General features: G+C 53.0%; 1 protein-coding gene across 1 annotated transcript in view; it reads right to left on the minus strand.

Annotated features, from left to right (window-relative positions):
• LOC135891736 (cAMP-dependent protein kinase catalytic subunit alpha-like) overlaps window positions 1–24,299 on the minus strand; it is a 97,892-nt gene that overhangs the window by 62,409 nt on the left and 11,184 nt on the right. The window lies entirely within an intron of this gene.

Below are 24,299 nucleotides of genomic sequence, written 5' to 3' on the forward strand. Positions count from 1 at the left end.
CGCTCGGGTAATTAATTTCCCTTCTTCAACTAGGGCTGAGAACTCGGTTCGCGATTCCTGAGGAAGGAGTTCAGTGAACCTAGACAGTGCCGAGCATGTGTTGTGACCATACCGGCTCACTATAGCCTGTTGGTTGGCTATACGCAACTGGAGCCCCCCTGTGGAATACACCTTTCTCCCAAACAGGTCCAACTTCTTGGCCTCCCTGTTTTTTGGTGTAGCCCCTGGGAACCCCTGACGCTCCCTTTGGTTGGCCGCATCGACCACTAGGGAGTCCAGGGGAGGGTGGGCATAAAGGTATTCATGGCCCTTGGAGGGGACAAAATAAATATCGCCTCTCTGTCCTCTTGGCTGTGGGGGCTAATGAGGCTGGGGCGTCTGCCACAAGGTGCGGGATGTGTCCGCAATAGTTTTTATCAGTGGTAGGGCTACACTGGACGGGCCCGACGGGGCCAGGATGTCGACCTCTGGATCCGTATCCACGTCGATCTCCTCAGCTTGGATCGAGAGGCTCTGGGCTGCACGTGTAAGTAACTGTTGGAGGATCCTGTTGTCCCCTAGGGCCGGTGCCGCTGAAGTTCCCGCGACCGCCTCATCCGAAGAGGAAGAGGAGGAGATCACCTGCAAAGGGCCTTCCTCTATACCCTCGGCCCCCATGGGGGCCTGCGGCACACGGTACTCTGGTTGCGTGGCCGGTGCGGGTGCAGGATGCGGCACCGCGGCCGGTACCGGGGTCGACACCAAACGACGAGGCGTGCTGGGCGGTGCCTGCGGCGTCGGAACCATGGTCCCTGCTGGTGCCGGTGTGTGACTAGGCGGTGCCGGGTTCTGTTGTGGCACAATCCTGTCAGACGGCGGTGCCGGTGGTGGAGGCATTTGAGCCGGAGCCACCGCCGTCGATGAGACCGATGCGGACCTTGAGCGGGGGCCGTACGCCTGTCCCACGGACTGATGGTAGGCCCAGGGAGTCCAGAACGGCCACTGGGAGGGCGGTTGCCACTGCTGTTGCCACTGCGGCGGATAAGGCTGGAGGCTTGCCCGCGAGGTCGACTGCCTGCTCCTCGATCTACTGGAGCGGTACGACTCCTCCTCCAAGTCTGAGGTCTCCGAATAGGAGGACCTAGGGGGAGCAGTACCCACTGTCGCTGGGGAGCGGTGCCACTGGGCTGGAGAACGTTCTCTCTGCTCCGGTGCCGCTGGGGTGGAGCAGTGCGGGGACCGCAGCGATAACATAGCCGGCTTGCCCCGTGATTGTATAGGGGCTCGGGCCATGGTCGGAGGCTCTTTCCACCGGCGCGGCGACGCCGGCACCGGGAGGCTTAGTAGGTCAGAGGCTGCCTCGAATGCCTTCGGCATCGATGGGAGGCGCACTTCCTCAACGAGGTCCGGGGATGTCGGCCTGTCTGGACTCGACCATACCCTCTCCGGGGTGAGAGTCAACGGAGTAGCAGGATGAGTCTGTGGCATGGCCTGTCCCGCAGCACACGTGGATGGCGCCAGTCCTTTAGGGTCCTGGTGGGGTGATCGTCCCCTCACCGGCCTTTCTTTTTAATCGGCACCAGGGATGGTGAACGGTGCCTCCCGGAGGCCAATTTCCTATATGCCGACTCTCTCCGGTGCCGGGGTTTGGAGGTTTTGGCCTCATGACGAATTACCAGTGCCGGGGCGCTGCGCACCGAGGATGAAGTGCTGGGCATCGGGTCGGCCGGCCCAGGGTCCGAATGTGGCCGCAGGGCCGCTTCCATTAGTAACACTTTGAGCCTCTGCTCTTTGTCTTTGAGAGTCCTGGGGCGAAATGCCCTGCAGATAGCCACCAAAGAGACAGGTGCACTTTCTCCGAGGCATCGTAAGCAGGAAGAGTGCGGGTCACTCTTTGGCATGAACTTCCCGCAGTCCTTGCAGAGTTTAAACCCTGGGGACCCGGGCATGCCCCAGCGGGGCGGCGAGTATGTTGGGGGAAACCCCCCAACAACTATCTATCTATACTAACTCTAAACTAACTAAACTATTTACAAGGAAGAAAACGGGACACTGCAAAGATTGCTGAAGAGCAAGCGAAGTTCCAACTAGCTGTCACCGGCGGTAAGAAGGAACTGAGCGGGTGGAGGGTCGGCGGGCCCCTATATACGGCGCCATGAAGGCGCCACTCCAGGGGGCGCCGAAGCCAACCCTACGGACACTGCTATGGTAAAATCTTCCGGCTGGCGTGCACGCAGCGCGCACACACCTGCTTGGAATGGACATGAACAATCACTCGAAGAAGAAAGAATTCTCTTTAGTAACTCAGATCTCACCCCATCTAACATCCCATCACAGACCATTGGGCATATTTACCTGCTAATAATCAAAGATCAATTAATTGCCAAAATTAGGCTATCCGATCATACCATCCCCTCCATAAACTTATCAAGCTTAGTCTTGAAGCCAGATATGTCTTTTGCCCCCAAAAGGGTTCCCTCCCAACTCCCCAGTGCCTCCTTGAAAACCTAATGGTTTATTCCCAATCCAAACACTGAGGCAGCGGTGATCCTGGCCCCCACGCGCTGGGGCAGCAGTTAGGGTCACAGCTGATCACAGCCCTGGTGAGTGGATCGGGTGCAGCACCAGGCCTGGAATGAGCCCAGAGGTCTGGGGGACTGAGCAGGGAGTGGTGGCGGCAAGGGGAGAGCTCACCCAGACAGGTGTTCTCACTCGCATTCGTGAAGTTGGCTTTCCCAGACCCGGACTCATATCCATTGATGCAGCTGCAGGAGGAATTCCCAGTCACATTGGTGCAGTTGGTGTTGGGTCCACAGTTTACTCCAGTGAGCCCCAGACACTCGTTAATATCTGCAATGCAAGAGGGGTCCCAGCACAGAGTCATTCCCCTTCACCGCCCGCCTGAACTGACCTGGGAGATGGAACCCAGGTGTCCGGAGCCCTGAGAAGTCAGTGAGAAAGGGGCTTTGCCTGGGCTGGAGACAATGACACTTGCTGGAAACACATCTCACCCTGCCCTGACACTAAACAAACTCCCTCATGAGGTCACAGTAGAACCCTTCATGGGTCACTAATTATCCCTGACTGGTGTGAGATATTGACAATTTGGTCGTTATTTACAATCACTCCCCACATGGTTCCTGTGAACAAATTTTAGCTCAAAGCAGTAAGACCAGGCTATAACATGATTAGACTATAGCAAGGTTCAAAGGATAATTAGATAAGTTCATGGAGGATAAGTCCATCAATGGCTATTAGCCAGGATTGGCAGGGATGCAAAACCATGCTCTGAAGTGTCCCTAGCTTCTGTTTGCCAGAAGTTGGGAATGGGCGACATGGGATGGATCACCAGAACATTTCCTGTTCTGTTCATTCCCTCTGGGACACTTGGCACTAGCCACTGTTGGAAGAGAGGACACTGAGCTAGATGGACCATTGGTCTGACCCAGTATGGCCGTTCTTATGGCCTTATGTTCAGGCAATTTGTCACTTAGTCATACAGTGTCATTCCTGTTGCCTGATTGGATGACCTACTCTATGTCACTACGAATCCTCCCGAAGTATCCAGCACAGGGGCTGACTTTTATTTTTCCCAAACAGCTGATCCGTGGTGCCTTCAGAGGTTCCGCTGAACAGCTGATCGGTGCCGCCACCGATCAGCTGTGGCTGGATGCTGAGCACCCACTGCTTATTTTCTGTAGGAACGCGGCCTCCCTCTCCCCAATGTTCCTTAATAACCGGGGAAAGTGAGGTGAGGATATTGCAGGGGGATTTGGATGTGCCTCTGAGACTAGAACAGCTTCAGCAGGAGACAGTGAGCGAGAGCCACCCCTGACTACTCTGCTCCTGCAGTGTGGGAGACCCCTGCTCCAACTCAGGTAGAGGGGGAGTTGAACCAGGCTCTCCCACATCCCAGCTAAGTGCTTGAAAACCAGAGCTACAGAGTGTGGGGGTGGGGGAGAAACAGCACCGCCTCACAGTGTTTCCACGTTGCTTTTAATTAATAAGCACTCAAAAGTGGCCAAAATAGAAACAAAAGTTCATTTGACCTGAAACCATTTTTTCCTGATTTTCTCTTTTGCTGAGAAAATTGAAAAATTTTGATTTCAGGTGGATCTGAAATAATTTCCTTCTCAATTTGGCCAGCGCCCCAAACACTCTGCTGTGCGCACAGCTCTCCTCCGAAGTCACCGAGGCAGTTTGAAAGCCACATCCTAGTTAGGCAATGTTTTTGGTTGTATTGCCCGGCACTGCCCTACTCCTGCAAGGTGCCGATCACCTCCAGGGAGTGCTGGCAACCAACCTCGATTCCCATTGCAGGACAGCTCTGCTAATGGTCTGTATCCTGACCCACAGCCCCACTCCCACATTTCTGTCCTGGGCTTTCTCTTTTCCACAGCTCTGCTGATGCCCCTCAATCCTGACCCACAACCCCAGCTATTCTAGCCCTGGGATCCCCCCAACCACCATCACTGTGGTGCCCCTCAATCTCAATCCCAGCCCTGAGCTCCGCACCCAGGCAGAGTTGTGCCAATGCATCTCAATTCCACCCCACCCCTACTAGGCCAGCCTGCTAGTCCTCCAGTTACCGCTGTCTGTGCCACCAACCCTTGAGTAGAGGGCGAGGCCTAGCGACACCATTCGGAGGCGTCTCAGTCACACGGCAGAATGAGGAATCATGTAAAAGACTGTGTGTCTAGTGGCAAACTAGAACCCCATGAACAGAGGAAATGAGACTGAATGGACAAATGAACATACAGGGACTAAACCTCACACACGGAGAGGGCCAGATCCTCAGTGGGTGTAAACTGGCATCACTCTTTTAACTTCAATGGAGCGCTGCCCATAAACCTTTCTAGTTCTGAAGATTCTGGGTTTTCCCTTTGGTTGGTAAACCGTATGGTCAATTGCTCGACCACACTATGCACGAGAGACCAAATAACCAATATCGGTCCAGTTTATTGCTAAAAGTCAATAACAGTATATTACAGGAACAAAAGTTCAATACAACTCCAATTTCCGGGAACCCATCTCCTGCAGCAGTGCTGAATTCGCTTTACAAAGAAGGCTTGCGTCCAAAGTCAGACCCCTAAAGCTGTCCTTTTTATACCCAACCTGTTTACAAGGAAAGAGGTACTGTATGCATCCTCTGAGGCTAGTCTTAACCTATCATCTTTCTACCATGTTTTTCTGGTACCTTACGATACCCCTTAGCTCTTTGTTCTGAACTCAGGAATTCCAGGTACCAAGAGCATGATGCACCTCCTAGGCTTGTCCCGTATATATTGTCCTTATCTTTGGGACATTCATGGGATACTTAGCATAGGTGAACAAGACTATAGAAAGACACAGACCACCATTCCAGGCCATGTAACTGCTAGAGGTGTATATACAATAGAATGTTATATGCATTAAGCACATACTAGCCATATTAATATATGTAATTTGAATCATACCTATTGATCATGTGATATATTAGCCAGGCATATATGGGTGAACACTTCAGAAATAGCTTTAACCAGACTGATCCGCAGTTATCCCCTGAGATTCAGTAGCTGTGAAAGTGGTGGAAAGCCATCTTTGACCCCTCCACGCTCTGGTCTCATAGTGAGCCCATCTCAGCCAGCCCCAGGAATCTGGCCCAGTAAATCTAAGGGTGTTTCAGTGAGTCTGGATGGAGTCTCAGTTGGTGCAACGTGAGCATTGGAGGGAGCAGAGGAAATTACACGTTACACCATATAACATTCTATTGTATATACCCCGCTAACAGTTACATGTCCTAGGTGGTAAATTCTAGTTCAAGGAGACATACCCGGGCTTGCTCTGACCCAGCTGGCATGTTAAAAATAGAAGTGTGGCTGCATTTGGGCAAATAACAGGAGAGGCTACCTGCCCCGACTATGATCCCATCCAAGACCATAACATTTGTGAAGGGAAGGGTGAAAGATTCACTCAGGCATGGAACTCGGAGTTTCAACACCTGGAGGCTGAATTTGAACAGCCAGAGAGTAGGGCTATTAGAGGGGCCCAGCGCGGGGCTGCAAGGGTTAGGAATGCCTTGAGGGAGCAATTTGAGGCTGAAAGCCACCAGTAATGTCTGGTGCCCTGCACGGGAGTGAAGTGCAGTGGTTCCAATGTTAGTAGGAATCTGTGTTTGCTACGTTGACTTGCAGTGCCTGTTTCTTTCCTGGGCTAAGATATCTTTTACTTTATGCAACAATAAAGAATGTTTTCAAAGCCAAAAAATCCATTTATGGAAAAGAAAATTCATTTATTGAAAAGAGACACAACTGCTTGGGAAACAGAAAGGGCAAGGGGGTGGGGAACGGTACAATCACAGATTTGCGTATGTCCTGTCTGGAGTGCTATGCAATGAGTGCTGCACTTCAGGATGGCTATACTGCATGGTGATGGGGGCTGAGTGCAGTGGCTAAGGGTCATAGTTTTCAGGGCTGGGCGGTGAAGCTACAGGTGTTGGAGGCAGCTGGTGGCGGTAAGAACCGGGATATTGGGGAAAGTGGGTTGGAGGTGACATGGGAGCACAAGGGAAAGAGTTTTGGGACAAGGGCTGCAGGGAGCGGCGGGTGCGGTAGTGCTCCACCTGCATTGCTACGAGCGCCTGTATCGAGTACGCTTGGAGCTCCATGATGCTTAGCAGCCACTCCGTGCTTTGGTGCCGGCGATCCGCATTCTGCTGGCGGACCCTCCTTTCACTCTCCCGCCACTCCTGCACTTTTTGATTTTCATTACTTTAATGCTGCATTACTTCATGCAACATGTCTTCCTTGCTTCTACGTGGCCTCTTTCTGATTCTTTGGAGTCTTTCGGCCAGTGATAACACGGACAGCTGAGATCTCAAGGTTGCAGCTGTAAAGGCAAAATGCAACACTTAACAGAGGCAGCATTGTTCACACCAGACAGAGCAATGATTTCCCCGCACTTAAGGGCAAGCACAGTCTACACAATAGCATAATTTGCCCGTCCCAAAGTGAGCGCACATAACCCACAGGAGCCCCAAAATGGTGAGTAAGCACAGGGTCAAGCGTGACGAATTGTTTCACGACTGTACTGTCCCCTGGGTTTCTGTGCCTTGGGAAGAGCCAACAGTGGCAGGGGGCCCCTATACTGAACACTGTCCCCACATTTTCCACAGGAGTTCATCCTGGAAGATATCTCGCTGCTGAGGGTGATCTGGGAAGCAAGGGAGGGTCTTCTACTGCAATGCGGCTTCCGCCCTGGCCTATATGCAGCTCGCCTGTGTGCAGCAATGGTCCCCCCGCCCCTCAGTTAGCCTGACTGGGACAAGGACCCCAGTGGCTCTCCCGAGAAACCTGTGCAAGCGCATTGCCCAAGTTCTGGATGAGACCTTTGAAGAGATCACTGAGGTCGATTACCGCGATGTGAGAGAGCACATCAACGCCCTATTCCGCATCTAGGCATGCATGCAGCCCTAACCCTCCTCGCCCCAAGAGCCTGCAGCGAATAACTTCCTTCCCAAAATAAAAGCCGCTTACCGGGAACCTCTTCTGGTGTTTGTCGACTGGCTACTTTCCTCCTGGCTTGAGAACAGCTCCTGGCTGCATGCATCTAGGGATTCCAGGGTGTCTTCCTCCGCCTCAGCACCCTCGCTCCCACTTTGCTCCTCCTCCTGTCTTGTTGCGCTGGGCTCTGAAGTGTCCCCGGTGGTCCCCGGAGTGGAGGTGGGGTCACCCCCAAGTATTGCGTCCAGCTCTTTGTAGAAACGGCAGGTCGCGGGGGCAGCACCAGAGCGGCGGTTTGCCTTGTGGGTTTTGTGGTAGGCATTCCGCAGCTCCTTCACTTTAATCCTGCACTGCAGTGTGTCCCGGTCATGGCCCCTTTCCATCATGTCCCTTGATATCTGCCCGAAGGTATCGTAATTCCTACGGCTGGAGCACAGCTGGGACTGGACAGCCTTGCAAGTGGAGGCATGGTCACCTGGAAAGATTCGCTGAGAGCACTCCACGCCTGGCTGAGCAAACAGGAAGGGATTTTTCAAAATTCCCAGAGAATTTAAAGGGCGGGTCTGACAGTTGGTCACCTGAGGGCAGGGCAGTAGAGTGCAAAGTGATGACCAGAGTGGCTAGCACAGGCATTGTGGGACACTTCTGGAGGCCGATCAGAGCGCACTATAGGACCAGGGTGTCCACACTGGCGCCACAGCGCTCCAGCGGGGGTGCAGCAAACGTTATTCCATTCGCCGAGGTGGAGTACCAGCAGCGCTGTAGCGGCAGAGTCAGAGCGCTCTACGTGCCTTGCCGGTGTGGACGGGTAGTGAGCTAGGGCGCCGGGGGCTCCTTTATTGTGCTGTAACTCACAAGTGTAGCCAAGGCCGCACAATAATAAGACCTGGTCTGCTCTGGTAGTGGATGTGTACAGCATTTTGGAGCAAGCAGGAGCGAGCCTCCCAGCCCAGGATGATACACTCGGGCTAGCAGGACTCATGGTTGTGCTCTAGAAATAGCTGTATAGACAACACCATGAAACAAACTGTTGCTTTCTCCATACAGTGATTTACTCTGAGTTAATCCAATCAAATCACTTCCACACCCATCAGTTGCAGCAAACTGCTTGCAAAAACTACCATCAAGAAACACTTAACTGACAATGGACTTTGGGAGACGCCAATCCATATCTGAGCTGACCAAATGCTTAACTGAGGCTACTTAGAATCAAACACATTGATATACAAGTACATAGGCAATATTCATAACTTCAAAACAAAAATGATACACACTTACAGACAGCATAATCATAACTAGCAAACTACAACCTTTCCATAGACACCCCCACTTGACCTCCTCTGTACAAAACCTGGTGCAACCATAGGACCCTGGTTGCAACAATGATCTATACAGTCACAGTTCAGGTCAATAACGTCACACCATGGTTAAAGGGTTAGAGGCACTCTCTTTCCCTCTGCAGGGTTCCTCACTGGCAATATGCAGGTTAGCACACAAGAACCACCTCTGGGACCACTGACACATCCTCAACCAGCTTGAGCTGAGAGGCACCTTCTTGTTTCTCCACAGACAAAGGACTAGAGGTACACTTTCCTTCTCCAACAGGCACGCTGCTATTGGACAATTGTTTGCCAATTTGAGATTTTCTTTCCCTTCTCCCAGCACACATGGCTGTTCGTAGACAAATACGGGGAGAGTGGGGTGGCTTCCTTAACAGGCAGGTTGCCATTCCCCACAGGCAAACAACTGGAGACATTTTCTCCCTCAACAGATAAACTGCTGTTTTCCACAAGCTGTGGCTCATCACACTGTGCTACTTTAAGCAAAACAATTCTACTTTGTTCAGGCTCACTTTCACAAACTTCACTTGCCAGCAGTCCATCACCCACCAAAAATCTGCCCTTCCCTTCCTCAGTTAGGGCTTTAACCTGGTTAAACACAGAAAACTGCTTAGTGTCACCTCTTCCCCCACCCCCCCTTCACAATCTCCCTGTTAGTTACAGATAACATAGAAGATTCACATTCATACTCTCTCTGGAACTGGGTTATGACATTACCCTGATTACACATATTTGTCATGTCATTATTAAACAACATACCAACATTGTAATGAATGGAACAGAATCGATCTTCCTCTCTTCTGTAGAGAGGAGCTGGGCTTCCAGGATTACACAGTTTCTGTTGTTCTTTCGTCATTTAGATTTTCCGTTTAAGTCTGGCAAATTCTGTCTCAGTTTGCAGCAGCTCCATTTGCCTCCTGTGAGATTCTTTGTCTCTCTCTTCAGCTCACTTGGTTCTCTCCTCAGCTTCTTTTCCCAACTGGGCCAAGACTTGCTTCTCTTGCATTTGAAGTTCTGCCATTTCCCTCTCACACTGACCATGCTGGGTCTCTCTCGGGGCTTTGCTGTTTTGATTGGGGATCACATTGTGACTAACTTTAACCTTTAACACTGTCAGGATCAAATTTCAAATTTGGAATAGCGTGGGGTTCTGATCCAAACCCAAACGATCTGCTTCTGTGGATCCTGCCCAAATTACGCCAATGTGATCCCTGGTGCAGCCCTCACTTGAAATGCCAAGGTCAGGGCAGGCTGCAAAAGGGAGAGGAGATTCTCCCAAAGACTGGTGGTTAACACTGATGTTACAGCATGGAGTTGGGGAGTGTAACATCAGCTTTAGCAGTTTGCCCAGAGCCAGGCTGCACGTCCTGGGGCTAGAACGGCATCACCCTCTAGTGGCCCAGGGACAGGGGCAGAGAGCTGCTGCAGCCAAGGCAGCTCATTCCCCTGGAGGCTTTCTGGGGCTCCTGGCTCAGGGAAACCCCTTTAGTAAAAGGTGGCAGCACTTAGGGATCCAAAGCCTGTAGTGGCTCTTTGTGGAGGGCAATTTATTGCAGGGGCCGGGTTGGGCTGGAAATGGCTCTCGGTGCATGGGAGCAGGGACACTCTGGTGTGCAGCTCACAACGATGACAGGGGACCTGCATTGCTTCCAGCAGAGAGATCTCCTGCATCTCAGTGGCTAGGGGCATGGCGGGTGAGGGTCTGGAGCTGACAGACCAAAGGTTTCCTCAGTGGTTAGGGGCATGGGAGGTGGGGGTTAGAGCTGACAGACCAAAGGTCTATTCCCCCCAACGGAGTGATTTCTCTAGTAGCTGGGTCAGGTGCCTGCAGCTCCTGGGCTTCTTCCAAGGGGAATCCAAACTGCAACGTGACCTGGACACAGAGACTCAGTCCCCACCACACAGACCGCCTGTGAACCTTTTGTTTTGGGACAGCAGTTCAACTTGTGGGAGGGAAGATAAGCTCACAGCCTCTCTCACCTGGCATCTGCAGAGCAGCATTCTGTAGATGCACCTGTAGGTCCAAGAGCCATTCCAAGGCCTCCTCTGTGATGTGGAGATCCCGCATTTCACCTTGGACTCCAATTCCGGGACACTGTGTTATGGTGTGTTCGAGGGTTTGGATGTTCTCACCGCAGTCGTGCGAAGGGGAGTCTTTGATATTCTACTTGTGCATGAAGTCGCTGCAACTTGGGTCAGTGACAATGGGCTTCTTTGGAACAGTGGCTGAGGTCCAGACACTCTGCCATTCCCTGGCCAGTACTGGAGACGTGAGGTGGGTGCACATGATCCAAAGTGGTTTCAGAGCTCACTGTGTCCCCTACCCAGTTCCCAGGTTGGGGCGTTCTGCTTCCTGACTGGCGATGGCATTGGGCAAACCCCACCTCCTTTCTCTGCTTCTCCAGGGAGCAGGGAATCTAGCAAGGGTCTGGCCAGGCAATAGTGACTCTCAGACCCAGTGCTCTCCTCTCAGACCCTCGGGTATCAGCCAGGGAAACAAGGAGTAGAGAGACACCCAGAGACACAATCCTACATGAACTCACCCACCTGGAGATTCTCCTTATACCATGTAACAATGGATCCGTATCAGACACACAAATCACGGCAACTAGCGAGGTTCCAACGTGGGACCTTTAGTACCAGCCTCTCCCACTGGGGGCTGGATAGGGAACTCTGAGCTGGAAATAAGGAGGGGGCTCTTGTCCTGTCTCCAGGAGGCAGCCGCTGCAGGGAACCCAGCCAGCCCCACTCCCTGAGCCGTGTCATGCCCTGGCAGAGTGTCCTTACCTCCCCCACCCTGGCTGTGTTCCTGTAGCCCAGGAGCCTGCGGTCCTGGTGCCAGTCCCAGCACCACAGATCTTCCGCCTCACGGATGGGAGAGAGACACACACACACACACTTGTCATTCTGGTTTCAGTATCTATGTCCTTCCAATCCCATTGGTGGCTGCACAGTGGGCAGCATCCTTGCTGTGTCCCTGGCCCAATAGAATTGCAGGGGGCGGTGTAGAACAGAGAAAGAGACAGAGAGAGACTCATCCTCCAGCTGGGGTCAGTCAGAGAAATTGGCTGGGGTCCCATTACCCAGCTGCAGTCACTCTCAGTCTCCTATTGGGTCCCATTTTCCAGCTGGGTTCCTTACCCCTCTGGTGCAGCAGCAGCTGGTAGAGCCAGTAAATCCCCTCCCTGGCCTGCCGGCTGATGACCTTGGCTGGGTCACTGATGAACAGAGCCAGCTGTGCCACATGGTGACCCATCCTAGGGAGCTGTGCTGAGATCTATGGAAGGGAGAGGAGAGGGGACTCCATCCGCATTTTCCTGTCAGCTCCCAGCCCCCCGGGCCAGGAGTCTCCTTCCCCTCAGCAGGAGATGCTGGGGGAGAGAAGCTAGAGTGAGACCCTTCATTTTCTCTCCCGCCAAGGTAGCCTAGAGCTGCTCCAGGTGCCAAGAAGGGACCCAAGGCCAGGCACGAGCCTGATTGGGGCAGGGGCTGGAGCTTGGTCCCCTTAAAGGCCCAGGGTCACCATTTAACCAGGAATAGAAGAACTTGACTCAAGCCGCGCTCATTCCCTGCTCTGACTCTGCCTTCCCAAGGGCAACACTCCTAACCCACAGCCCCTGCACAGCAGATCCTACAGCCCGTCTGTCAGGGTTCCCTCCCCACTCTGAACTCTGGGATACAGATGTGGGGATCCGCATCTTATATTTTACCAGTTTAGGTTAAAAACTTCCCCAAGGCACAAATTCATTTTCTTGTCCTTGGACGGTATCGCTGCCACCACCAAGTGATTCACACAAAAATTCAGGAAAGGGTCACTTGGAATCCCTATTCCCCCAAAATATCCCTCCAAGCTCCTTCACCCCCTTTCCTGGGGAGGCTTGAGAATAATATACCAACCAATAGGTTAACAAAGTGAGCACAGACCAAATCCCTGGCTTTTAGGACACTGAAAATCAACCAGGTTCTTAAAAGAAGAATTTTATTAAAAAAAAAAAAAAAGTAAAAGACTCACACCTGCAAAATTAGGATGGAAGGTAACTTTACAGGGTAAGTAAAAATATTTAAAACACAGAGGATTCCCCTCTGACTCTGTTTCCAGTTACAAAACAGGAATAAAATTACCTCTTAGCATAGGGAACATTCACAAGCTAAAACAAAAGGTAATCTAACACATTTTCTTGCTATTACTTACAATTTCTGTAATTTTAGAAGTATTCTTTCAGGATCTTTTTAGGAGCTGGGTTACCTGCTTGGTCTCTCTCTTTGTCCCGAGAGGGAACCAAAACAAAGAGCACAAACAAAAGCCTCCATCCCCCAGATTTTAAAGTATTTTCTTTCCCCATTGGTCCTTCTGGTCATGTGCCAACTAGGTTAATTGAACTGATTAACCACTTCCAGGTAAGTGATTCTGTATCTCTGGCCAGGAGGGATTTGATGTTACTGCATACATAAAGGTTGTTACCCTTCCCTTTATATTTATGACAGAAGGTAACTTTACAGGGTAAATAAAAAGATTTAAAACACAGAGGATTCCCCTCTGACTCTGCTTCCCAGTTACAAAACAGGAATGAAACTACCTCTTAGCATAGGGAAAATTCACAAGCTAAAACAAAAGGTAATGTAACGTATTTCCTTGCCTTACTTACAATTTTTGTAATCTTAGATTAATCATTTCAGGAATGTTTTCAGGAGCTAGGTTACCTGCTTGGTCTCTCTCTCTCTCCAGAGAGGGAATGAAAACAAAGAGCACAACCCCCGCCCCACCCCCAGATTTGAAAGCATCTTCTTTCCCCATTGGTCCTTTTGGTCAGGTGCCAACTAGGTTATTTGAGCTTCTTAACCCCTTACAGGTAAAGTGATTCAGAACATCTGGCCAGGAGGGATTTGATATTACTGCATACATAAAGGTTGTTACCCGCCCCTTTATATTTATGACACCGTTGGAGCCAGCCTGCCTACGCCTGGGGTCAGAGGTCACTTACGTCAAACTCAGGGAGGGTGATGGTGAATCTGAGCAGGGCTATGCTGCTCCTAATGGCTCTGGCTCTCTCCTGGGACATCCTGGATACAAGCCAGAAGTTTGATGTGCTGTGGGGGAAGGAAGCAGGTGAGGATCAATGAGCAGGTGCACATACTGTGCAAATGAGCCTCTTCCCATCCCCACGGGGCTGAGACATTGTGCACAGGGGGGAATAGCTGAGTCATTAATCACAGAGCTTTAGAAGGGGATTGCTGCTCCCAGGACGATGCTTGTAACCTGCAGGTCACAACATGTCAGTGTCTTTCTAGATTGGGACAATGTTTGGTGTCGGGGCTGGTCCCGTCCTCCCTGAACTCCTGATTCCTGAACAGCTCACCATGAAGGAGACAGACCCCTCACCCCTCCCTGGCTCTAAAGTCTTTGGTGGGATGAAGGGAGTGACTGTGAGCACAATCCCCCCAGGAATCTCAGGGCCTGTCGGAGAGAAGGGCTGATTCCCTGCGGCCCTCCTATTTCTCTAGGAAGGAGCCTGTGCCTCTTCTCCGAGGACCAGCTCCTGGACCTCACAGGAGGGGTTCAGACTCTCACTCCCCAAGCCAGCCAGGGCCCCTGTGGTTAGTTCTGAACAGAACCAGGCAGAGCTCTGCCTTGAAGTCCCAGCTCCTTCCTCTGTCCTTCAAGGAGGAAGGGCCTGACACTGCATTGCACCGACTGCCCCGACCCAGGACTGCCCACTGGGGGCCCAGCTAGGAGGACAGACTGGAAAATGGATCTTCCAGTCTCTCCTTACCAGTCCTCCTAAGAGTTCAGGTAAAATTGCCCCCCGCCCCTCCACATGGGGCTCACCTCCAAGATGTAGTGGAGCCTGTCTGTGTCTGGGGACTCTGCCAGCAGGTTCCCCAGCATGGCATCCAGGAGCTCTGGCAATACCTTGTGCAGAGCCTGCAAAGCAAGGGAGAGCCATGGGTCAGAGTTAGGGAAACTGGGGCTACACCTGCCACAGGATGGGAAGAGGGGTCTCTGGGAAGCACTGCTGAGACCCCCAGATACATATCCTGGCCGTTCTCATTCACATCCCATTGCAGGCAATTAGCAAGGGTTCATGGCAGGATTTCAGCTGGCTCTTCAATCCGTGACCTTAGCAGGTCTCTGCAGAGGGCCTCGTAGGCAGCAGAGTATGGAACAGCCAAGCTGCTGTGGATGGAAGCTGGGCTGCTGGGTGGAACACAGCATGTGCAAGGAAGGAAGGAAGGAATCCCCCAGGGAGGGGTAACGTGATCCCCCCTGGAGGGAAGGATCCAACTCTGCAGCTTGTTCCATCTCTGCCCACCCCACCCCATCTCTGGAGCTCCAGCGAATCAAGGGAGCAGAGAAAAGAGGCCACTCCTGCTCCTGGCAGGGAGGAGTAGGAGGATGATCTACCTGGACTTGGGTGATTCCTTCTCCGTGCCCAGGGTGAAGACGGCATGCAGGGCAGCTTGCAGGAGGTCGGTCTCCAGCTCCAGCTCCAGGGCAGGTTTCATTGTGCTGGCAAGAGAGAGGAGCCCCTATTAGACTGTGCAGTGCGGAGATGGGATTGGCACCAACATGGACATGAAACTGCAGGGAAATAGGCACAGGCTGGCGAGAATGGAAACTGAGGCACTGAGCCAGGGAATGAAAAAGCCAAGACCTCACAGACCGACAGTGGCAGGGCAGGAATAGCCCCTGTTCCCTGGGTCCTGCTTCCCCTCTATATCTGACCCCCGGAGTGAGCCTCTCCCCAAGGCCCCTGTAATGTTACTGAAGTGAAAAGAACAGCCCAGCCAGGAGAGAGTAAACCTCCCACACCACCTCTGCCAGAGGAGCCACCCTTGGGAGGTGACTGGGGATGGGGAGGAGCAGTGACTCCCAGCCCTGGGCCTGAGCAGCACTGGGGTTAGTAGAGCCGGGCGGGGGGGGGAGGGTGTCTCGGTACCTGAGGTTGCCCACAGCGATCAGGGAGTTGGCAAGGACGGTGTCGGATGGAGAGTCATCAGGCAGCTCCTGAAACTCAAAGGAGACAAAGGAGCGTGTGAGATTCAGGCCCCACTGACACTTCCCAGTGAGGCGATTATACAGCCAGTGCCCCACACGGCCAGCAGGATCACCCCACCTGCCTCCCGCTCCTCCGATTCCTTCCTGCCCATCAAACTTGGCCCTCTCCCAGGATTCCTGCCCAGCTTGGTCCCATTCCCCTTCTTCCCTTCTCCCTGTCAAAACTGCCCCCATCCAACACCCTCCCGACTACCGAGCTGGGACCATCTGATTCCTTGTCCCCCAGCCTCAGCTGCCCCTCTAGCCCCACGATTCCCCATTGCCCACTAGTGACCAATCTCAGAATTTCTCCCTTCTCTTCTCCCCAATCCTCAGGTCCAGCTATCCCTACCCTCTGCTGCCCCCTCCAGCACCACCCAGCTCCCATCCATTGGACAGAGAGACCCCTGCCCGTCCCGTGTCTCTCTCCTCACTCCAGCTGCTGGGCACCGTGTCTCACTCACCACAATCCTCTCCACCACAGCCGCCTTGCAGCAGTGTGGCTCCAGTGTGTCCTGCCTTCTCTGCTGTGCAGCGAGACAGGCTGGATGGCGTGAAGGAACATGAGCTGCTGGGCCTCATCCTGCACCCACCAGGAGAGGGGTTAGGGGAGAGAGAGCCTGTTAGCCAGGGACCTCCCTGCCCCACCCACACCAGCTGCATGGCTCAGGCCTCCATGAAGGATAGTGGGGATCCGCCCATTGTCCAAATCACCCACGACTCCTACACAAGCAGGGCCAGGATCTGGGACAGTGCCTGTGGGGGGAGGAGACCCCAGCTGGTGTGTGACAAACACCCCCATCTTGGGGGTCCCAGAGCATGCAGGAGAAAGGTCCCCATTAGGGGTGGTGGATCATCAGGGACAAGACCCTCTGCAGGGGGTCGGGTGCTGGGAAGGGGCAGGACAATCTCGGTCCCAGCCCAGTTTGGGAACGTTTGTACCTTTTCTCTGCCCTGGAGCTGCTCTTGCATGCCCTTGAGAGCAGCCTCCTCTGTGGCCACGTCCACCCATTCCTCCTCCTCCTCCTGTCCTCTGAGTCCCTGTGGGTCCCTGCACCAGGGAGAGAAGGGGACAGGGTGACTCCTGCTGCCATTCGGGGGAAGGACAGGGGCATGGTGGGGTGAGCAGGGTTAATGTCCCCCCTCCCCCCCTCAGGGACCCAGGGCGGATTGGGCCCCACACTTCCCCTGCTCAGGGATGTGTCTTCAGCCCCCAACAGCTTCAGGAGCCCCTAGGAGAGAGCCCCCCGACTGTTCTGGACTCCCTGGGAGGTGCCTGCCCCCCCGGAGCATCAGAGATCCAAGTGGCAGCAGCTCCCGCTGCCCCCATTCCCAGGTCCCCTTGCTGCTGGGGCAGCTGTGTGCCTGCTGCTGGTGTCAGTGGGGTTTGCGTGGCTCAGGCCCCCCAAAGCACTGGTAGAGCGCCTGGGCCCAGGGTGTTCACAGCCCCGTCTTCACCAGGGATTTCCCTACACCCCCCCTGAATTTCCCCAACTCCCCCCTCCCCCCCAGTTTTGTGAACTAGTTACATGCAGTGTTGCCATTTTACTGATTGTTTGGAAATTTGAATTGAAATTGAAACATTAATACACACTTTAAAAGCATATAAGGTGTATGATGAAAATACGTGTATCTGAAAAAAGTATAATAGATTTGAAAAGTATGAACATAGACTAGTTTCCTTGTACAGCTGTTGTTTTTTATGACAATGTCAGTGCATTCATTTCGGTGATGTTGGCCAACCTAATAATTTCAAATTATGATTTGTAAGCAAAGCCTAATTGAGCTCTCCCTGACAGCTAGTGATGAGCTGGGGCCTGGGGGGAAAGGCTTCAGGACCAGATTGTATTTACATTCACACCTAATCTACCTAGGTATCCAGCAAACGGAGCTGTGTTGCCCAAGTGATAGATTTTGGCTGGGGTTGGGTTACAAATAACTTGAATGGGGGGGGGGAATGAAATTTTGTTATTCTTATTGTATGAGTAAAGGGCAGTAGAACTGTACTTAGCCTGTGCTGATTGAGGGCATCAAGAGAGAGGGTGGGGACAGGTGTTTTGCTTGATGGTCTACCTGAGTCACAAGTACTATTTGATCTGCCCCTCCACTGTTTAAAGACAGAGCTGATTAGGCTCCATATATCAGGCGTGGGCAAACTACCCCTTGGAGGCTGCATCCGGCCCTTCAGACATTTTAATCTGTCCCTAGAGCTCCTGCCGGGCAGCAGGGTTGGGGGCTTGCTCAGCACAGCTCCCGGAAGCAGCGGCACATCCTCTCTCCAGCTCCTACACATAGGGTCAGCCAGGGGGCTCTGCACACTGCCCCCCAGCACAAGCACTGCCCCCGCAGCTCCCATTGGCCAGCAAACGGTGCCAATGGGAGGTGCAGGGGCAGTAGAGTTATATTCCCACGTGGTGCCCGGGCAGCAGCAATATTCAGAGCCCAGGAGCCCAGCTCCACCAATATTTGGGGCCGGGTGTCTGCCCCAGCCCCACCTGCCGCCCCTCTGCGCCTTCCCCTAGTGTCCCCCAGCCCCCTCTTGCTGCCCCCGCTCGCCTTTCCGGGGCCCTGGAGCAGAGCCACTGTCTCTTCTGTGCAGCTCCATGCTGCCTCCCTGCAGCAACTGCTGCCGCCGGGTCCTAGTGCCCCCCCTCTCGACTGCCAGGGCAGACTGACTCTGAGCCTGCCCTTCCACCTCAGACCCTTCCCTTTTCCAGCAGGACCCTCCAGCAGCACAGAAGGCCCTCCCCCCACACAGTCACCGCTCCTGCCCCATGCTGGGCAAGGAGGCAGCCCCATCCCTCACCCCCAGTGAGACTACAGTCAGAGGCAACAGCAGGGGAGGAGGCGCACGCAGCACCCCCCGGCACCCACCACAGGGGAGGCGAGGGAGATTCGTGGACCTGAGAGGGGCCCTAGGAGCACATGCAGTGACAGTGGTGGGGGTGAGTGTGCTGCTGGGGGGGCGGGAAAGGGGGCTCCTCCCCCAGAGCTTGCCAGGGCCGCCCAGAGGATTCAGGGGGCCTGGGGTCTTCGGCGGCAGGGGGCCCCCGCCGCTGAATTGCCGCCGAAGACCCGGCACTTCGGCGGCGGATCCCGGGGCGGAAGGACCCCCCGCCGCGGGTCTTCAGGGCACTTTGGCGGCGGGTCCCGGAGCGGAAGAAGCTCCGGGGGCCTGGGCCCCGCGAGAGTTTTCTGAGTTTTCCAGAGCGAGTGAAGGACCCTGCTCCAGGGGTCCCGAAAAACTCTCATGGGGGCCCCTGCGGTGCCCGGGGCAAATTGCCCCACTTGCCCCCCCCCCCCGGCGGCCCTGGAGCTTGCTGCTGCTGGCAGGGAAAAGGCTGGGGGGAGTCCTCTCTGGCCCCTGTCCCGGAGCAGCCTGCCTACACCCCAAACTCATCCCTAGCCCTGCCCCACCCCAGAGCCCACACCCCCAGCCAGAGCTTTCACCCCCCCACCACACCCTTAACCCTCTACCCTAGTCCTGAGCCCCTCCAACACCTTATCCCCAGTCCCAGCCAGAGCCCTCATCCCCCTGCACTCCAACCCTCTGCCCCAGCTCTGAGCCTCTCTAACATCCCAAAGCACCCAGCCCCAGACAGAGCCCTCACCCGATACTCCTACTCTCACCCTGAGCCCCTCCCACACCCCAAACCCCTCATCTGCAGACACACCCCACAGCCCTCACCTCTGCACCCCCTCCCTCCGCACCCCCTCCCATCCCCAAACTCCCTCCCAGAGCCTGCACCCCAATCCCCTGCCCCAGCCTAGGGCCTGCACCCCAGACCTCCCCCGCCCAAACTCCCTCCCAGAGCATTGGGCAGGTGGGGGGCGGAGTTTGGGTGGGGTCGGGTTCTGGGCACTACCAAAATTTCTACAAACCTGCCACCCCTACCTGCAGATGGGGCAGTGCGCTAAGGTAACCAGATGTCCCGATTTTATAGGGACAGTCCCAATATTTGGGACTTTTTCTTATATAGGCTCCTATTACCCCCCACCCCCGTCCCGATTTTTCACACTTGCTGTCTGGTCACTCTACAGTGCGCAGAGCCAGCTGGCTGCACCTCCACATAGGAGCCAGAGGGGGGACATGCCGCTGCTTCCGGGAGCTGCTTGAGGTAAGTGCCGCCCAGAGCCTGCACCCCGACCCCCTCCCACACCCCAACCCCCTGCCCCGACCCTGATCCCCCTCCCGCCTTCCGAACCCCTCAGTCCCACCCTCTTGCACCCCAGAGCCCTCACCCCACAACTGCTCCCCAACTCCCTGCCCCAGCCTGGAGCCCCCTCCCGCACCCATAACTCCTAATTTCTGGCCCCACCCCAGAGCCTGTAGCCCCAGCCAGAGCCCTCACTCCCTCCCGCACCCCAACCCCCAATTTTGTGAGCATTCATGGCCCACCATACAATTTGTGGCCCTCGGGCCAAAAAGTTTGCCCACCCCTGCCATAGATAGTCTTTTGGTTTGTTAAATGACCCCTACAGCTGAAATCACTGATAATCAGGTCTAAGTGTTTAGACCTGCTGTGGGACAGTGTTTCTGTGGAAGAGACGGCCCATCTGCACTAGCACCAAGATTCCCCCACTGAGAGCTCAGCTGAAATCACTGAAAGCTGGGTGGAACCTCAAGAGACCAACTCGCAGAGGTCACAGTGGCAGCAGAAGGTGACAGCGCAGGGCCATTGGCAACAGAGCGATGGAGTGAACGGTGGCACAATGAAGAACAGTGGCCACAGCGAACAGTGAGCAGCTGGAGGAACGAGCAAGATGCCTTCTTGCCCCCCACCTGGGAGGTGAACTCATGTGAAAGCACCTCTGAGTCTCCATTGACCAAGGACAACACCGGTGAGTGTTAATGAGGCTGTTAAGAATGCTGGAGACACAACACAGTTCATGCGAACAAACATGGTTGTGGCATCGTACTTTCTATTTAAGCAAGAGATACAACACACTACAAACTGGAGGCCAATGTTAAGTGCATTGTCACTTGTTCATCCTGAAGTTGAACACTAGTTCTGAACAAGACCAGCAAATGCTCACTATCTTTCTGCAAGAAACTCAACTGTCTGGCTAGAAGCATGTGGTGCAACAGTAAAAGATTCAACAGTTGAAAAAGTGAAGAACTCTCTCACTACATTCCAAAAATTTGCATACATGGCTGATGAATGCACCGATGCAAATGGGCATCAAGTATTAAGTCATTGTGTACGTTATCTTGATGTCAGTGGTAGGCCAGTAGATGCATTTCTAGATGTTCAAGTTATAGAAGACACATTGGCTGCATCTGTGTCAACCACATCTTAGAAGAGTTAAATGCTTGTCAATTGGACCCTAAACAGATGGCTGCTTATGCATTTGATGGAGCTGCAGACTTCCCTGGAAGACATGGTGGAGAACAAGCTTTGCTCAGAGAAAAGTGTAACCCTAATCCCTCCTATACACACTGCAGAGGCCATCTACTCCAACTAGCACTAGTACGAGCTGCAGACTTTTCAAAAGACATTTTAAAAGCTATAAATTTAATGTCTTCATAATATTCTTTTTTCAGCAAGAGTCCCAAAAGACTGACTATCTTGGAAAATATAGAAGATACACTGGGACTGAAGTACAAATTAGTGCAACCTGGGAAAACCCTCTGGCTTTCTCATGACTGATCCTTGGCTGTTGTCTTCAAATTACTCCGGCCATTATTACTGGCTTTGGAAAGTATCTACCAAGATGGGATGGATCTAAGTAGTGAGGCTGATGGATTACTTTTGCTACTACGTTCAGAGAAGACTATTGCCATTCTCTCTCTTGTAAGTCTTCTATTGAAACCACTTGGGTCATTAAACAATGCCATCCAGGCATCTGCTACAACAGTAGTAGATCTTTGTCCAGCAATAGAAGCTACATTTGGATCAATCAGAGAGCTATCCATTGAAAAAGTACTGGAAGAAACAAAGATTTCAGTCCAGAAGTTGACTAATGAAGGCATTTATACTGAATCCTTAACTGAAGAGGACAAGAAGTGTTTGTTAAGACAACTGAAAAAGTACACAGACTTGATTCTTAAAAATCTACGACAGCGACTTCTAGATTCTACTCAACCTCTACATAGCTTTTACAGATCCCTGTTCTATAAAACACCGACAGTTGAGCGGAGTGAGGCACTACCAGCAATGGGGCTGCCATGTACTCAGGACAGAATAGAGAATTTGAACACAGAGTGGAATATCATATGACAAATGAATGAAGATTTGACTTCAACTTCTTTTTTATCATCACTAGTGGCTCGAACTGAACTCTGTGTTTTGTTTCCTGGGATGAAAGAAGTAGGAATTCATCTCTTGCTACTCCCAGTCACAACAGCTACAGTTGAGCATTCTTTTTCATCATTGAATAGAATTTTGTGTTCTGAAAGAAGTCGCCTTCTGCCTGATCATGTGAATGAACTAATGAGCATATCAATTGAAGGAATGGAAGTACCGGACACACGAGAAGCCACCGAAGATGAACGCACTGCATTCAAGAAGTTCATTAACAGAGTTGTGCAAAATTATAACAAGAAACCAAGAAAGATGTAGATGTAGTGCTTCATAGAAGGCTTGAGTAGCGAACTTTAATTTGTGTGATGATTTTAAAACATGAGTTAAATCTAATAAAATGGTCATGAAACATTTTCCAGTTTTTACTATGGTACCATACAGCCCACCTTCACCCTCACAGTCTCACCCCTCATCGGCCCTGACCCCCCTCCTGGTAAATTCAAACACACACCCCTAATTTCAATTTCTGGGGAAAACACTGGTCTTCACCCCTCCCTGAGCCCAACCCAGCTCCCCACCTGGAACAAAGCAGCGGTGCCCATTGGCCTTGCTGCTGCCAGAGTCCCAGGAGCTGCTGCTGTCCACGGGGAGCAAACCAAGCTGCTGGTGCTGGGACAGGGATCTCCCACCTCCTGGCATGGGGAGGCTGGAAGGTCTGCAGTGCTTGCGCAGGGCGATGACTCCTGCTGGGAATCACGGCTGGGCTCCTGGGGTCCGTGCATCCCACACAAGAGGCCCCAGAGCCATCCTGCCCGGCTTCCCTCCTGGGCTGGGTCCCGCCTGCCCAGACGCATCTTGGGACAGCTCCATTTGGGCCTGGCACCTGCTCTGGGAGCGGGTTTCCTCTGCCAGAAGGTTGGGCACTTCCACTTCCTGACCTGGCTGGGAGCTGCTTCCCTGCCAGCAGGGACGGAGGGGCCACTCTGCTCCTGGGGAAGATGGCGGCTGCTTCCCTCAGGCTCTGGGGCCACCTGCAAAGCCTTCTTCCTGAACATCCCCAGGAGCCTGGCCATCCTGGAACCGAGCAGGGAGCAGGTGTGAGTCTGGGGTCAAGCCCCTCCCCATCCCTGCCCCAGCCAGAGCAGCTCCTCCTCCCGCACAGGGGTGCAGGGAGTGCAAGCTGCACACTGACAGGAGCTCAGTGCATGATCTGCTCCCAATGTTCCCCCTGGGGCTGCAATACCCGGGGAGTCTCCTCCTTTTAGAGCAGTGAGGTCAGTCACAAAGACCATTGGTCACTTTGGAGAGGCAGCCCCCTCCTCCCCTCCCAGGCCACACTCCCGCCCAGGCAAGAGAAGGAACAGAACCCAGGAGTCCGGACGTCTCCTGGCAAACCATTCCCCAGGTCAAAGTCACAAAGTCCCGAGCACAGAAAGCCCAGGGCCCCCTCGTTTCCTCCTGATGGGTCCAGTCTCTTTTGGGGGTTAAGCCCCTCTGCCTCCTGGAACCGCACCTCTCTGAGCCTTAGCACACCTGTCTCTCGCCGTGGGCCCCCTCAGGGAGTCCACTTGCTCTGGACCCCCGGGGCCTCCACTCCCAGAGGAAATAGTGCAACCCTGTTCTCTAGACCAGTGGCAGCAGATTTGTATAATTTTTGGTGGTGCCCAGAATAGGTCTAGTCCCCTCCACCCCCCGGCCGCCTACCCGACCTGTAAGCCGATATATATTTTATTAAATAACGTAAAAATGGACTGGAAACTGTAAGCGTTTAACTGTTTCCCTTTATTGCACAATATCACTATCATAAGAAAAAATTATTTAACTAATAATATCAACGTTATTTATACACTTTTGAATATGGAAACAACCAAGCACTTTTTGATCAATAACCCTCAAAAGCAAATACTTTCTAAAATTAAAACAAATATAGCCCCTTCTTTTGCAATGTTCTTCAGGAGGCAGCAAACACTTTTCGTCGTTGTTGGTTCTTGAAATGAAGTCATCTAGGAGACTTGCAATGTCTAATTCAGAGGTAGAGTTCTTATGAACGTGCAGAAATGCCAAGTGATTTAGACGTTCTTGGCCCATTGTTGTTCGCAAATAATTTTTCAGTCGGCGCAAGCAACTGAGTGATCGCTCAGTGGTGTAGGTTATAGTCTGAATTGTGTAAAATCATTTCAGGAGAATTGTAACTTCTGACATGTCAGTCAAGCCTTCG

The sequence above is a fragment of the Emys orbicularis genome, chromosome 19 (genome assembly GCF_028017835.1).
Source record: "Emys orbicularis isolate rEmyOrb1 chromosome 19, rEmyOrb1.hap1, whole genome shotgun sequence".
In the NCBI taxonomy this organism is placed as follows: Eukaryota; Metazoa; Chordata; order Testudines; family Emydidae; genus Emys; species Emys orbicularis.